A 16613-nucleotide genomic window follows, 5' to 3' on the forward strand; every position below is an offset into this window, starting at 1 on the left:
TCACACAGTGAGTGGCTTCAAAATTCTGAGTTCATTCCAGCTGTACTGTTGGTAGAAAGAATCAGGCAAATTTCAAAACTGGCTCACCCAGGGAACAGGAGGAAGCTTTGCTTATTATTTGATTCAAAAAGAGAACTACTGATCTAAGGACCCATGTTGGAAAGTCAAACAAACAAAAACAAATCCAAATGCTCATAATTTAAAATGTGCTTTTATGCACATCTGTGCTCTCTGATACCAGCAATGTTTGGACCAAGAGCTAGGATCTTGTGGAGGTAGCCCACAAAGGCTAATGGAAGGATGCTGTGGGAAGTTGGAATTTAAGTTCCCTTCTCAGCACTATTTCTCCATGGGGGTGACTTTTCCCCTCTTAGGTTGGAGCTTCCTCCTTTGTATCATGGTTGCAGTGACAGCTCTTGAGAGTTGTCTAACAGATATAGCCCTGTGAGGACTCCTGGCAACTTTTTCAAGTTTCATGGAAATGGGAGGCTTCTTGCCACATATTTATAATGGTTTGAAAATCTTTTTTCCCTCTCTGCCCTAACAAAATTCAAGTTGAACCTATATCTAGCTTTTTATTTTTCCCTTTTTGTAAATGGCAATAATACTAAGTGGCATGTCCCCAATTATGGGTCAATGTTTATACAATAGTAACTGCTTAGGTTTTTATCAATATTCAGATGGAGAAAGTGCTTACCCCTAAGCTAATGTGTAGTTGTGCCCTCTCCCACATCAGCTAATCAGCTTTTTTTGTGTGTGTTTGCTCCCACAGTCTTTCTGGATAACAACAGACACACATATTATACCAAGTAGATCTTATAAAGATCTAGGGTTGCAGAATTTTAGGAGGGAAGGAGTCTAGAAAAAAGCAGTTGTTTAGAAAAGCAGACCCTGAGGACTCATTTTTCAGCAATTGAATTATTCTTTTCTTATCCCCCCAATTTTAAAAAAAATAAGCCTATAATGACTTGATACTTTATGACCCTGTTCTAATTTTGGCAACAATTATCCCCTTCTAAAAAATGCAAGTAACTTTCATCATTGTGGAACCATCAGTCCATTACACACTAGTATAAATTAGTTTGCCACAATTGTTGCAAAGTTAATATCTTTTTGGGAATTTTGATGGCAGATAAAAAAGATTTAAAGAGTTCATTTTGCATTATAAAGGAATTTGTGGATATGGGAGACTTTAAGGAAGGCTTACAGATGATATGTAAGAATTATAAAATGATCATTATTCTAGAACTTTCATCTCGAGTGACTTTTACATGTTGGGAACATTGCATGCATGATCCAAGTGGGAAATCACTGGAGGAATTTTGGGCAGACTGAGGGAATATAAATAGGAGAAAAGGAGCATTAAAAACTAAGGCAATGGAGTGAAAAAAAGAAAAGCAAAAATTCAGTCTATCTCATCTGATTCAAAATATCACCTTGGTTTTGAGTGTGCTGAAAAACATCTTCCCTTTTGCACATGATACCTATACCCAGGAAGCTATTGCTGGCTCAGGCTGTCATCTGTCTATAAATTAGGAAATGCCAATTGTTTCCCTTTCCACTGTGAGAAACAACACTGCAGGGTCCTCATTCCAGTCGTCCTGGGGGAGTGAGTTATCAGGTGTGGCAAGTGTGTGGCATCTCCAACAGCTACCAGGAGTATTCTCTGAGGGTTTGGATTTCCTAATTCCTTTTCTAAACTCCTTACAGGGAACTCAGATAGGGCTCCGAGAGTCTAACATGGCAGCCTCTCTCAGGCTCTCTCCCCTTTGTGCAAATAATCATTGCAATTTAGTGTTTATCCAAATAACTTATGGAATAAATTTTGGCCCATCACAAGCTGCAACATTTCTAAAGGACTTTCTCATGCCCAGTTTGTTGCACTAGTTTTGTAGCTAAAGCCAAAAGGATTTGGGAATTTTCTCAAAGCTGCTTGCCTTTGTGGATCTCATGGCTAGCATCTGTGAAATCATTTTATTTAAGAAAAAAAATTCTATTCCTTTAGAGGGAGAGTGTATGTAAGGAAGACTTTCAGAAAATGTTCAAAAATGATGAAATATTCAATATTTTAGAGATTTATCCTAAGTGAATTCCATATGCCAGGCACTTTGCATACATGATCTCCCAATTTCACAAATGGATTGTTATCTTTATTTTATAGTGATGAGCCAAGGGTTGGTGAGAATGTGTCATTTGCTAAGAACTGGGATGCAACCCCAGACTTGGTCCTTCTTCTCCTAAGTCCATGTTCTTTTCATCTCCCCTTCCTGCATCATGGCCTGAGTCACTGTAAAGCCATTTACTGTCTACTGGCAGGGGTAAACATAACCACAAATTTATTTGATCATGTAGTACTTAATCAGAGTATATAAATGAAAACTCCAAAAATTTCCACATGTGAGATTTTAGGAAATGGTTTTGTTGCTATTTAATACTCTACATAAATAGACCCAAATCATTATCAATTTCTATTCTTTCTTTGGGTCACAAAACATCCAGCAAAATAACATTCATCTATTTCATAAGAGAAATGATTCTTAACCTTGGCTATAGTTTTAAACATCATTAGAAATATGTCATCTTTTTTAGGGTCTTTGTGCAGCAACCACATACTCAGGACATCAAGGAATATTTTAAGAGACTGAATGATTTTGGATGGTGTGTCTAGAATATCCTACCTGGAAAAGTTAAATTTTATAGCAGTCCAGGATCTTCTTCTTGTCATATTCTGACTAACAAAATTCTATCTTGATCAGAGTATTGAGGAGTTTGCGGGGCATGAGCTGGCGCTCTCAGAAAGTGAATCTTCATACCATGATGTGTGAACTTATGCTAAACAGAGTTGTCCTTCGTGCCATTTTCAGGTTCTACAATGGCTGTAGAATAATCCCATGAAGATGGGGAGTCTTCTGGGAACTGAACCACTCTTTGAAAGAAGGCTAGTCATCTAGATAGTGTTTTTGAACGAGAATTAATTTTTCCTGAATTTGAAACATTGTGCTTTTTCTTTTGGGGGTACCATCGTTGGGGTAAAACCCCCACAATCCATCCCCCATACACACGTCATTGCAGTATACACAATGGAGAGGAAGCGGAGCCAGGCTGAGACAACAGCAGCAGTGATTAGATCATGATCACATGGAACTCTACCAAGAACTCAATGGGAAAACATTCTCATCCATTAAAAATGCCGGTACAATGAGACTGATTTGGATGAAAGGACGTCAATAATAATTACTGTATTTTGAAAGGGGATGATACCTGTTTTTGTAAAAATTTATTTATTTTTTTTACAACTTTCTTTCTCATTCTAAGGTTAGATATGTTAATATGTAGTTTTAAATCAGTTGTGAGTAACTGATACCCGAGGCAGGGTCAATAAATGGACATCCCAAGATTCTATAGCTGAAGGCAGATGCAATAGCTGAAATCCCGTTTCTTATCTAGCGGTGCAAACTGGGAGGCAGTATTTACTATGACAGCCGTGGGTGGAGGAGTGTGTGCTGTGGAGGCTGCTGTTTCTTCTCTGATCTACTCCAGGCAAGACCCCAGTTTTGTTTTGTTTTCTGACATTTCTGTCATGAAGTTGAGGGCTGAACTTTTCTGATAAAGAAAACACTCACTTCCCCTTTGTTTATCATGACACATTTGCCTTCATCTTCCTTTATGCCTTCTAACGGGAGATTTGCAACTTTCTCCTGCCTTGGTGTGGTTTCCTCATGGAGCATTTCATCTGGTGGGTGTCCCTGTCATGTTACTTTGGAGTTTTGAAAATGGGTTTTGGCAAAAGCAATCTTCCTTTTCTATTGTACTAGCTATTCAATCTTCCTCTTTAAGTCTCTCTACCAGCTCCCTGCTGCTTTCTAAATCAAGCTGTGATTTTCCTGGTTTATCAGCCTCTCTATCATGGGGTTTAAATTTGCTATTACAGATTTTTTTAATATCTTTCCCAGTGCTAAAATACATTGCTTTGCCTCCAAAAGTGGGTGGCCAGGACTAGTATAAGACACCATATACCATTAGTTGAACAGACACTGATAGGTATATTGGGTAGGTACAGGAGGTTGCCTAGGTTTGTTTATTTGTTTGTTTGTTTTGCTTTGCATATGGTTTTCAAGTGACTAACAAGTCTATAGACTCTTGATATATCATTTCATTTTGTTTTTATGCTAATATTAACAAGTTTGACATGTCTACATAGTTAAGGGATATGATTTAAGTATATAAAACTAGCCAAGTTAAACTTTAGCTATATTTTTCACAAGATGAGAAATTATAATGATAACAAGAATACAACATTGAATTCTATGAATTTATTAGGACTATCTTTAGCCATGTATCATGTATAAATAATGCAAACTATTATTTATATATTATATGTAATACATCATATATATATATATATATATATATATATATATATATATATATATATATATAAAATCTAGCAACATGTGCATGTTGAATTATTAGTCTCAACTCTTTATTCCCCTGTGGTAGTAATATCACCTTAGCTTAGTAGGAGTGTATCCCAGTCCTTGACTTAGAGCTTGGTTGACCCCTTGCTTTGACCAATAGGTTTTAGTGGACTTGATGTAAACAAAACCTTGAAATATTCACGGACACTTGGACTTGCTTTCTTGGGCTCCTGCCTTTCACTCAGTGAAGAACAGTTTAAAATTTTCTGCTGGTCCCAGGACAATAAGAGGGATGTAAAAAAGACCTGGACTTAACTTAGGAGATAAATCCAACTGATCCCACTGAAGAACAGCCTGGTAACTGAGAGAGAAATTCTGTGTTTTCTACCCTAAGATGTTTGTGGTTATCTGTGATGCAGCAAAGTACTAATGCATATGTATGAATCTGGAGAAAAATAAAACTGATTATATGCATTGTGTTCACTTTTAGGAAAAATTATTCCAAATATAAAACCCTCAAACCTCTCTATAGTGTATCTTGGATAGCCTACAGTCAGTCCAAGCACTCTCCCTTTCCTCTTCACTCTCATACAGTTTGTGATTCATACTGTTGGTATGGCCCAACACAGTGGAGATCTTGAACTACCAATAAATAAACATCCAGCATGTGGCATTTATTAAAAATAATTTCATACACTAGTATAATACCTAGGATGACTGGTATTAAGCTTAAAGTAAACATAGCCTGTCCAAAAAAAAGTCTTAAAGTTGGGCATGGTGGTGCATGCCTGTACTCCCAGCAGCTCAGGAGGCTGAGACAGAAAGATCTGGAGTTCAAAGCCAGCTTCAGCAATTTAGCAAGGCCCTAGGCAACTCAGTGAGACCCTGTCTCTGAATAAAAATACAAAAAAGGGCTGGGGATGTGGCTCAGTGGTTAACTTCCCTGTTTTCAACCTGTGGTACCAAAAAGAAAGAATCTTAAAATAGGAGATACTCCATTTGCATTTTCAAAAACCATAAAGAAAGACATACCATAGTAACATTTAAACATTTTTCTTAATTTTCTCATCTGTTTTCTGTATTAACTGCAAATGTATCCACATTTCTTTCATTCTAAATTATCCCTAAAATAGCCAAACCTTTCCTTATTTGAAGATTTTTTTTTTCAGCCATAGCCCGTGGCCTCTGAGTCTTTTACATCTAGCTTTCTTCTGCGTTCTGAAGAACAAACTTCAAGAAAACAGATCCAAGCTATTTGACAGCAGAATGAGTACTTCAAGCTAGAATCTTCTTTAATAGCCAGGGTTCCGATAAGGACTGGAAACACTTATAGTTTAATAATTATTGACACTATAGTTGTAGAAACTAAATCAGCTCTGTGTTAAAGACTTGCTAGATGTTTGATGTAGAATACAGAAATAAAGATTCCTTCTTCGAAATCTCATTAACGTTGGGGGAATTTTGTTATGCCAACAAAGCATTAAAAAGATATAAGAAATATTTTTTAAATTTTTTATTCTACTTTGTTATATATGACAACAGAATGCATTACAATTCATATTACACATATAGAACACATTTTTTTTCATATCTCTGGTTGTATACAAAGTATATTCACACCATTCTTGTCTTCATACATTTACTTAGGGCAAGCTATTCTGGATTTTTCTAGATGAATTTCATGACTGCTTTTTCTATTTCTGTGAGGAATGTCATTGAGATTTTGATTGGAATTGCATTAAATCTGGATAGTGCTTAGTAGTATGGTCATTTTGACAATATTAATTCTGCCTATCCAAGAACAAGGTAGATCTTTCCATCTTCTAAGGTCTTCTTTAACTCTTTCTTTAGCATTCTGTAGTTTTCATTGTAGAAGTCTTTCACTTCTTTTGTTAGATTGATTTCCAAGTACTTTATTTTATTTTTTTAGGCTATTGTAAATGGGGTAGTTTTCCTTTCAGAGGATTTGTCACTGATGTACAGAAATGCCCTTGATTTATGAGTGTAGATTTTGTATCCTGTTACTTTGCTGAATTCATTTACTAGTTCCCACTAAATCTGGTGGGATTTCTTGGGTCTTCTAGGTATAGAATCATATCATTGACAAATAGTGCTAATTTGAGTTCTTCTTTGCCTATCTGTATCTCTTTAATTTCTTTTGTCTGCTAATTGCTCTGGCCAGTGTTTCAAGAACTATGTTAAATAGAAGTGGTGAAAGAGGGCATCCCTGTCTTGTTCCAGTTTTTAGAGTGAATGTTTTCAATTTTTCTCCATTTAGAATGATGTTGGCCTGGGGCTTAGCATAGATAGCTTTTACAATGTTGAAATATGTTCCTGTTATCCCTAGTTTTTCTAGTGCTTTGAACATGAAGGGGTGCTGTATTTTGTCAAATGCTTTTTCTGCATTTATTGAGATGATCATATGGTTTTTATCTTTAAGTCTATTGATGTGATTAATTGCATTTATTGAGTTCTGTATGTTGGACCAACCTTGCATCTCTGGGATGAACCCCACTTGTTCATGGTGCACTATTTTTTGATGTGTTTTTTTATTTAATTTGCCAGAATTTTAGCATCTATGTTCATTAGGGATATTGGTCTGAAGTTTTCTTTCTTTGATGTTTCTTTGTCTGGTTTTGGAATCAGGGTGATGTTGGCTTCCTAGAATGAGTTTGGAGTGCTCCCTTTTTTTCTATTTCCTGAAATAAATTGAAGAGTATTGGTATTAGTTCTTCTTTAACGTCTTATAGAACTCAGCTGTGTATCCATCCAGTCCTGGGCTTTTCTTGATTGTGTCTTCTATTTCATCACTTGAAACTGATCTGTTTAAATTGTGTAGATCATATCATATCATATTTCATACATTAGATTCAAGTGGGTTATGAACTCCCATTTTTACCCCAAATACAGATTGCAGAATCACATCGGTTACACATCCACATTTTTACATAATGCCATATTAGTAACTGTTGATATGTCAAGAGTTTTGTAATGTTTTGAACAACCAATAAAAAAAAGAAAGAAAAATAAATTGTGTAGATCATTCTGATTCAATTTGGGCAAATCATATGACTCTAGAAATTTGTTGATGCCTTCGATATTTTCTATTTTATTGGAGCACAAGTTTTGAAAATAATTTCTAATTGTCTTCTATATTTCTATAGTGTCTGTTGTGATATTTTCTTTTTTATCATGTATGTTAGTAATTTGATTTTTCTCTCTCCTTCTCTTCGTTAGCATGGCTAAGGGTTTGTCAATTCTATTTTTTCAAAGAACTAATTTTTTGTTTCTTTTGTTTCAATTTCGTTGATTTCATCTCTGATTTTAATTTTTTCCTGTCTTCTACTGCTTTTGGTGTTGATTTGTTCTTTTTTTCTAGGGCTTTGGGATGTAATCTTAAGTCATTTATTTGTTGACTTCTTCTTCTTTTAAGAAATGAACTCCATGCAATGAATTTTCCTCTTAGAACTGCTTTCATAGTATCAGGATATTTTGATACATTATATCTGAGTTCTCATTCACCTCTAAAGTTTTTTTTTTTTTTTTTAAATCTACTCCTTGATGTCTTTTTCAACCCCATTGTTCATTCAGTAGCATATTATTTAGTATCCATGTGTTGTACTGGATTTTATTTCTTATTTTATCATTGATTTCTAATTTCATTCCATGATGATCTGATATAATGCAGGGTAGTATCTCTACTTTTTTATATTTGCTAAGAGTTGCTTTATGGCATGGTCTATCTCAGAGAAGGAAATATGTGCTGCTGAGAAGAAAGTGTATTTGTTCATCAAAGGATGAAATATTCTATATAGGTCAAAGGATGAAATATTCTATATACATCTAAGTTATTGATTTTATTATTGAATTCTATACTTTCTTTTTTTAAGCTTTTGTTTGGATGGTCTACCCAATGGTGAAAGAGGTGTGTTAAAATCACCCAGAATTATTGTGTTGTGGTCTATTTGACTATTGAACTTGAACAGTTTGTTTGATGAACATAGATGTTCCATTGTTGGGGCATATAAATGTATTATTGTTATGTATTATTGATGAATGGTTCCCTTAAGCAGTATGAAATATCCTTCTTTGTCCCTTTTGATTAACTTTGGCTTGAAGTCTACTTTATTTGATATGAGTATGGAAATCCCTGCTTGCTTCTGCAGTCCATGTGAGTGGTATGATTTTTCCCAAACATTTACCTTTAGTCTGTGGATATCTTTTCCTATGAGATGAGTCTCTGGGAGGTAGGATATTGTTGGGTCTTTTTTTTTTTTTTAAATCCAATCTGCCAGTCTATGTCTTTTGATTGGTGAGTTTAGGCCTTTAACACTCAGGGTTATTATTGGGACATGATTTGTATTCCTAGCCCAAAAATTTATTTTTTGGTATTTAACTTGATTTGATTTATCCTTTGATTAGTTTTTCCTTTAATGTAATACCCCCCTTTTCTGTTTTCATTGTTTTTTTTCAATTCCTCTTCATAGAACATTTTGCCGAGGATTTTCTGTAGAGCAGGCCTTCAAGTTGTAAATTATTTTAACTTTTGTTTATCATGGAAGGTTTTTATTTCATCACTCAAATCTAAAGCTTAATTTTGCTAGATATTAGTTTCTTGGTTGGTATTAATTTTCTTTCAGAGCTTGACATATGTTGTTCTAGGATCTCCTAGGTTTCAGGGTCTGGGTTGAAAAATCTGCACATAATCTAATTGGTTTCCCCCTATATGTAATATGATTCCTTTCTCCCGTGGCTTTTAATATTCTCTCCTTATTCTGTATGTGAGGCATTTTCATTATAATGTGCCTTGGTGTGGATCTGTTGTGATTTTGTACATTTGATGTCCTAAGTCCCTCGAACTTCATTTTCCAATTCATTCTTCATATGTGGAAAATTTTCTGATATTATTTCTTTGAATAGATTGTTCATTCCTTTGGTTTGGAACTCTATGCCTTCCTCTATCCCAATAACTCTTAAAATTAGGTCTTTTTATGCTATCCCATATTTCTTGAATGTTCTGCTCATAGTTTCTTACCATTTTCACTCTGTTGTCTACATTCTTTTCAAGATTATACATTTTGTCTTTATTGTCTGAGGTCCTGGCTTTCAAGTGGTCTAATCTGTTGGTGATGCTTTCAACTGAACTTTTAATTTGGTTTATTGTTTCTTTCATCAAGGTTTTTTTTTTTTTTTTAGAACCTCTATCTCCCTATCAAAGTAATCTTTTGCTTCCAGTTTTTGTTTATGTAGCTCTTTGTCAAAATGATCTTTTGCTGCCTGTATTTGCTCTCTTATATCATCCTTAAATTTGCAGAACATTTTAATTATATACATCCTGAACTCCTTCTCTGTAATTTCTTCTGCTGTGCTGGCCCAAGATGGAGGTGCCTGCTTTCAGCAGTGGTGTGTCGGGTTGGGTGGGGGAGCTGAGCCATGGCATTGGATGGTGAGTTCAGAGACAGTGTGTGACTGTTGGCTGACTTCAGAGCCTGTGGGAAGTTCTTGGGTGTAGGCAGGCTACTGTGCAAAGAGGACTCTCTCCACTGCTGCAGAGGCCCAAGATGGCGGCAACCAGGGAGCCCCATGTTGGTACCTGGGGGTCCACATGGGAGTGTCGGCAGAGTTCCTACTTCTGGGAACCTGGTGGGTATCCTGCGTGGGAGTAGCATTTGTTATTTCTGCTCGCATGGGTGGCCGAAAGTTCTGCGGGGGTGCTGATGGTTCTGCTTGGTAGTCCCGGTAGTCCTGCGTGGGTGAGTTGTTGGGAGACCGACTCTGACCCTGAGGCCTGGAGCCCTGGGTGGGCTGGTGACCCTGATTCCCACGTGGGAGCAGGAATATTGCTCATGAAAAAGCAGTATTTTCACTCCTTGAGACCCAGGTCACAGGGTGACACAGAATGCTGCCTCCCTCTGGCCTGCCATCTTGGATCCCTCCTAAGAAATAATTCTTGAGATGGAAAAAAAAAATCTTTAATTTTACAAATATAAAACATAGAGGAATCAATGAAAAAATGTTAGATAATAGGAAATTAGAGCTTATGCCAGAAACTAGAAAATGGATAATAGTAAAATAAAATAAAGCACAAGTAGGCTATTTATAAATATATATACACACATAAATATATTTTTTAATCTGTCATAGTAAACATAATGCTTTATAAATTATATGGTCTCCAAGTGGGTGGCATTTTGGATTGCAAAAATGTCACTTTACTTCTCTATAACTAAACATTAATTTAGCTTTCAAATTTCTATTTCTACTAATGGTGGAAATCTTAAATAGACTATTTTTTAAAAGAAATGCAGTCTGGATTAAATACAGTTCATTGACTTCTTTGTTTCCCATTCTCCTTCTTTTCCAGGAAGTGGGCTTATGAACTGTGCTGGTGTTACAGGAAACAGGTTAGCTTTGTGAGTACTTTTCTCTCTGCTGAGGCCTCCACTGGTGGCCTCTGACATGAACCTGCATTTTCTGTTGACACCATCAGTTCCATATCCTCCTTGTTTTCACTTCATTTTTTTTCTTTTTTCTTTTTCTTTTCTTTTTTTCCATGTATGTATTTCTTAGGGAGTTGTGAGGAATTTCTGAGATGCACCCATGCAATGCTGAGGCATGTGGAATTTTGGGAGGCCGACCACAGGCCACCACCTAGACGGTTCCCTCAGTGAGTGTTCTAATGCTCAGGGGCTATCTTCAACTTGGACTTTCTCTACAAAGTTTCCGACCTCACAGGCTATGCTCCATGCTGTTAGATAACAGTTCCTTCTGCTGTGGGATCCTTTAACCTCCTTGGGTTTTATATAATCTATTTCCCTCTTGTGGATTTCAACCCTGCATTTCTTTTTTTAAAAATTTTTTTTATCTGTTTTAATTATTTTTACATGACAGTAGAATTCATTTATGCATTTTGATATATCATACCTAGATGGGATATAATTTCATTTTTCTGAGTGTACATGTTGCAGAATCATATTGGTCATGTAGTCACATATATACATATAATAATAATGTCTGTTTCATTCTACTGTCTTTCCTATCCCCACATCCCCTCCCCTTCTCTCCCATCACTTTCCTCTACCTAATCTAAGGTAATGCTATTCTTCCCTAGTGCCCTGCACCTTATTGTGAATTAGCATCTGCATATTAGAGAAAACAGTCAGCCTTTGGTTTTGTGGGATTGGCTTATTTCACTTAGCATGATATTCTCCAACTCCAACCATTTACTGACTAATACCATAATTTCACTCTTCTTTAAAGCTGAGTAATATTCCATTGAGTATATAGACCATATTTTCTTAGGAGATGGAAAGATCTCTCAACCCTGCATTTTTATTGATGGTGATGACAAATTACTGCAGAACTGGCAGCTTAAATGAACACATGTATATTATCAACAGTTCCTGTGGGTGAGAAGTTCAGGCCTCTTCTCAGAGTCTCACCAAATAATCTGTTGACCAGGCTCTTCAGAGGCTTGACAGGAAGAATCTACTTCCAAGCATACTCAAGTGTTGGTAGAATTTGGTTTCTTGTCTTTTTGCTGACTGTTGGTTGTAGACTTCCCCCAGATTCTAGAGACCACCAAGTAGTTCTAGAAACCACCTCCAGTCTTTCCTGGTGGACTTTTCCAACATGATCCTTTATTTTATCAGGTTCTCAAAGAGAGTCTCTGCTAAGATAGAATCATATATGACATTACATAATCACAGGAATGGAATCCATTGCCTTTGCCTTAAAATATAACATACTTATGGAAAAGACATCCTGCTAACTTGCCATATTCTATTGGTTAGAATCAAGTTGTGGGTCCTGATTCCACTCAAGGTGGAGGGGAAGAATTATTCAAGGGCTCAGACGTAGGAGGGCAGGACCATGAACAGAACACCGTGGAGTCTGTTCATCACAAACCACAAAATGAACTGGGAAACTGGACATGTTCAGAGGCCGTCTGCAAAAATGTGATTACATCCCCCTAATTCTCCTCCTCCTAGTAGCATTTTTATGATCTCTGCTGACTCTTACATCATCACCTTTGCTTTTTCTAATCCATCTATGGATAAAATTTATAATCTTTCCAAGGGAAGAGCTCTACATCTTCCAAATTTTTAGAATCCTACAACAAAAATGTTTCAAGCTTGACTCTTGAAAATGTGGTCTTCTATAATTTTGAAAATGTCTAGTCAGGAGCCAAAAAGTCAAAACTGTGATTCTATCCTCTCTGTTCTCCCAATTCTATCAAGTTTTAATGGTAGAATGGTTACTTAATTGAAAACAAATTAACTTTAACAACATGTCAGATACTATTTCAAAATATAATTCTTGTCCATAGGCATAAAATCGGTAGCGTATGCTTTTATTTATAGGCTGCTTATTGGAAGCTTTCATATTGGCATTGAGAAAACTCAATTTTTACAGAAAATGCATCAGTTAAAGAGCTAAATATAATCACACAATATTAAAAGAGCCCTTAAGGTTGGATTTCTTACATTTTAAAGAAATAGGAATATTCCCATTTATCAATCCATATCAACCCTAGCTATCAACTTATATGGAAGTTCACACACAAGTATTGATCTTTCAAATAAAATGATATAATTCATGGAAATTAGTACCAAAAAAAAAAAAAAAAGAAGAGAGAAATAGAAGAAAAGGAAAAAAAAGAAATTAAAAAGTATATATATGAGAATTTTTATTAGCACAATTAAAACAATGTAGAAATTTATAAAGTAATACAAATACATAGCTATAGAGGAATAATTATTTATGGCATATTAATTCCAAATAATTTCATTCAGTCAATTAAAATGATGAACATGAAAATTTTAGCTTTTGGTAAATCACCTATGGAAAAAAATCAATATGAATTGCATACACTTTGATTATAATACTGTATGTTACATTTTCATTTACACAACAATAGAAATTGCAGAAGATCTGAAAATATTAATATAAAAATAATGTATATCATTTCTTTTCAATTGATTGTGATTAGTGATTAATATTAATGACTAATTTTTTTTTTTTAGTACTTGGGATTGAATTCAGGGGCACTCAACCACTGAGCCACATCTCCAGCCCTATTTTGTATTTTATTTAGAGACAGGGTCTCACTGAGTTGCTTAGCATCTCCCTGTTGCTGAGTCTGGCTTTGAACTCTAAATCCTCCTGTCTCAGCCTCCTGAGCTGCTGGGTTTACAGGCGTGGGTCACAGCCCAGCTTTTAATGACTACCTGAATCTTAACTAGTAACTACTTACTACCCAATTACCTCTCAGATTTGAAACATCTAGGAGCCTAAAAATAAGCAAACATATATTGAAGGAGACCAAATAGACATTGGCATGTCAATGCTCTGCAGTTCTCACGTTTCATTTATATTCTAACTTTTACTCAGAGCACTCCAACAAGAATGATTCTTATAGCATAGCAGATTAGAAGAGACAATAAGAGACAAAATGAACCTCAGAAAACTAATAATACCTTTGTAATATCTTGTACTATATAAAGTACATTCACATAATTCTTTGGTTTGGATATATTTTGAGAGTGTCCCTCAAGTGTTCATGTGGCAGAGACTTTGTCCGAGTGTGGCAGTGTTCACAGGTAGAATTTTTAAGAGATGGAGTCTAGTGAGAGGTGGTAAGATTGGCCTCTCCCCCTTAGATTTCTGGTTCTGTCTGGTGATGTGATCTCTCCTTCTCTCAAGTGCTGCTATCCATCATGGGCTCATCACAGAGCTGAACTGATGCCAGTGCCATGCCCTGAAACCTTCAGAGTTGTGGGCTAAAAAAGTCCCCTTTTCTTATGAAGTTTTCCAACCTCAGCTATTTCATTACAGTCATGGAAAACTGGCTAATATGCATGCATTATTTCATGTGATTTGTACAAGAATTTTGAGATATTCGCATGTGTATGTCTGTCTTACCTCTCAATACATGTGGTTAAGTATTTTTGCCTAAGATCATGCAATTTAAACTCAAGAATTCTAAATTCAAATTCCTTAATCTCTTTACCTTAACTGAATCCTCTAACTTGCAAACTGGTAGACAGCTTACTATTTTTACACTTTCATATTTGATGTTATTTTTAAGGTAAAATACCTGTAAAGATCATATATTTGCATAGATGTTGCTTTCTTTTTTTAAGAACATGCTTGTTACACTGAATGTTTACAGTTACCTTAATGTCTAGGGTTCTCATTCCAATCATGAAATCAAAAATTAGCAAAACTGGTCCTTAGTATGTAAAAGTAACAATTTTCATTCTGGAACAACTTAATGAGTGCAAGTATCTCGAATTTTACTTGAGGCTGCTTTATATCATGGATTAAGAACACAAGGCGTTTCAGTTAGGTTTTTCCACACTGTGAACAAAGACCTGACAAGAACAATTAGAGGAGGAAAAGTTTATTTTGGCTCATGGTTTCAGAGGTCTGGATCACAGGCAGTACTGACTCTGTAGCTCTGGGCCCAAGGTGGGGTAGAATGTCATGGTTAAAGGGCACAGCGGAAGAAAGAAGCTCAGGATATGGCAATAGAAAGCAGATAGTGCTCACCAGGGACAAAATATAAACCCCAAAGTCACATCCCCAGTGAGCTACTTCCCCTTGCCACACCCTACCTGCCCAAAGTTATGACCCAGTTAATATCAGTGGATGAATTCATTGGTTAGGCTACATGTCTCATAACCTAATCATTTCACTTCTCGAAGTTCTTGCATTGTCTCACATGTGAGGTTTTGGGGGATATTTCACATCTAAACCATAACAAAAGATCAAGAAAATATGGACATCAAAAGCTTCTGTTAGAAGAAAAGGCTTGTGTGGTTTGTATAAACCTGAGTCAAGTAGTTCTCTTTTAAAACACCCTTATTCTTTTTCCTGTTGCCTCTGGCTTCATGTGATACTTAACATTTTCTAAGGTCCTTTTGGCCATAATGATATTTTCTAGGTTACCTGAAACTCACAAACATATTGTTCAAAGAAGTAATTTGGGTGCTGGCAGTTTTTCCCGATGCAAACAAAGACACATACCAAATATCTTAGCATACACTCAGATGCAAACAAAGACATATACCAAATATCTTAGCATTTGCTATATTAAGTGCATTCTGTTGTGCCTGGCTTTTTTTTTTTTAATTAGTGGACTTTTGGACCTAAATAGCATATCTGGTGGTGTGTATAGAGATAATGGGAACCTCTCTTCCTTGGATGATATATAAAGCTTAACTCTTGGTACTTGCCAGACTTGCTGATACAAGAGATGCACAATAGCTAGTAGCAAACTCAGATTCCCCTGCTTCCCACAAACTACATAATAGCTGAACTAACCATATTGTACTTATATTCTAGCAATTAGAAGAATAGATGTATCACAGAGTTGGATTGATAAGTGGGTAAATGCCAATAGGGTCCCAGCTCTGGCCCTGTCTTCCACCTTAAACCCTAGATTTGCAAGCATATAGTGTTTCATAACATAAACAAAAAGAAAAAAAAAATAAAGCCAACAATGAAACAAAAATCCTCACTCCTGAGCAAACAAACAAGATGAATAAGCCCCTGGTAAAAGCTGTGGGGGCCTCCCGATGTAGACAATCTCTCCACAATGACAGTCCCTGTCTTCCCTTTTGTAATGCACTGATGAACTTGTGACTGTGTCCAAATAGCAGCTAAGTCTCTGCTGGGACCCGAACTTAGGTTGAAATATTCTAATACGTATTTCTTCACGGTAAGATGACAAGTGATCTGGAGTGTTGCTGGTGTTTTTGAAAAATTCAAAAAGACAAACTTAATCCATCTGATATATAGAGGGAAGTAATGGGTCATATATCAACATTAGGGCCTATCCTCTGAGTAGGAGAAAAGGTTCCAATTTTTGAATGGAGAAACCTTTCTGAACCCCTGAATTGTTACAGTGGCCCCTAGCATGCACTCCATTAATGTTAGCTATTATCACAACTGAAAGCAGAAGTTCTGTATACCATTAAAAACAACAGCAACAAAATGAGCTCTAGGAAACATAGGGCTTCAGAATATAGGCAAACTGTGTTACATAACTCAAAAGCTTGGAGAGCATTGCTGCACTTCAGGAGAGAGCAACCCAGGGCAAAGAGCAGTTCATTCTTTCAATTAGATTGAATCACCACAAACCTACACACTTGCAGTATAGTTTATTCCCATGGATAATTCTCATATAAT

This window comes from Marmota flaviventris, chromosome 13, assembly GCF_047511675.1.
Source record: "Marmota flaviventris isolate mMarFla1 chromosome 13, mMarFla1.hap1, whole genome shotgun sequence".
In the NCBI taxonomy this organism is placed as follows: domain Eukaryota; kingdom Metazoa; phylum Chordata; class Mammalia; order Rodentia; family Sciuridae; genus Marmota; species Marmota flaviventris.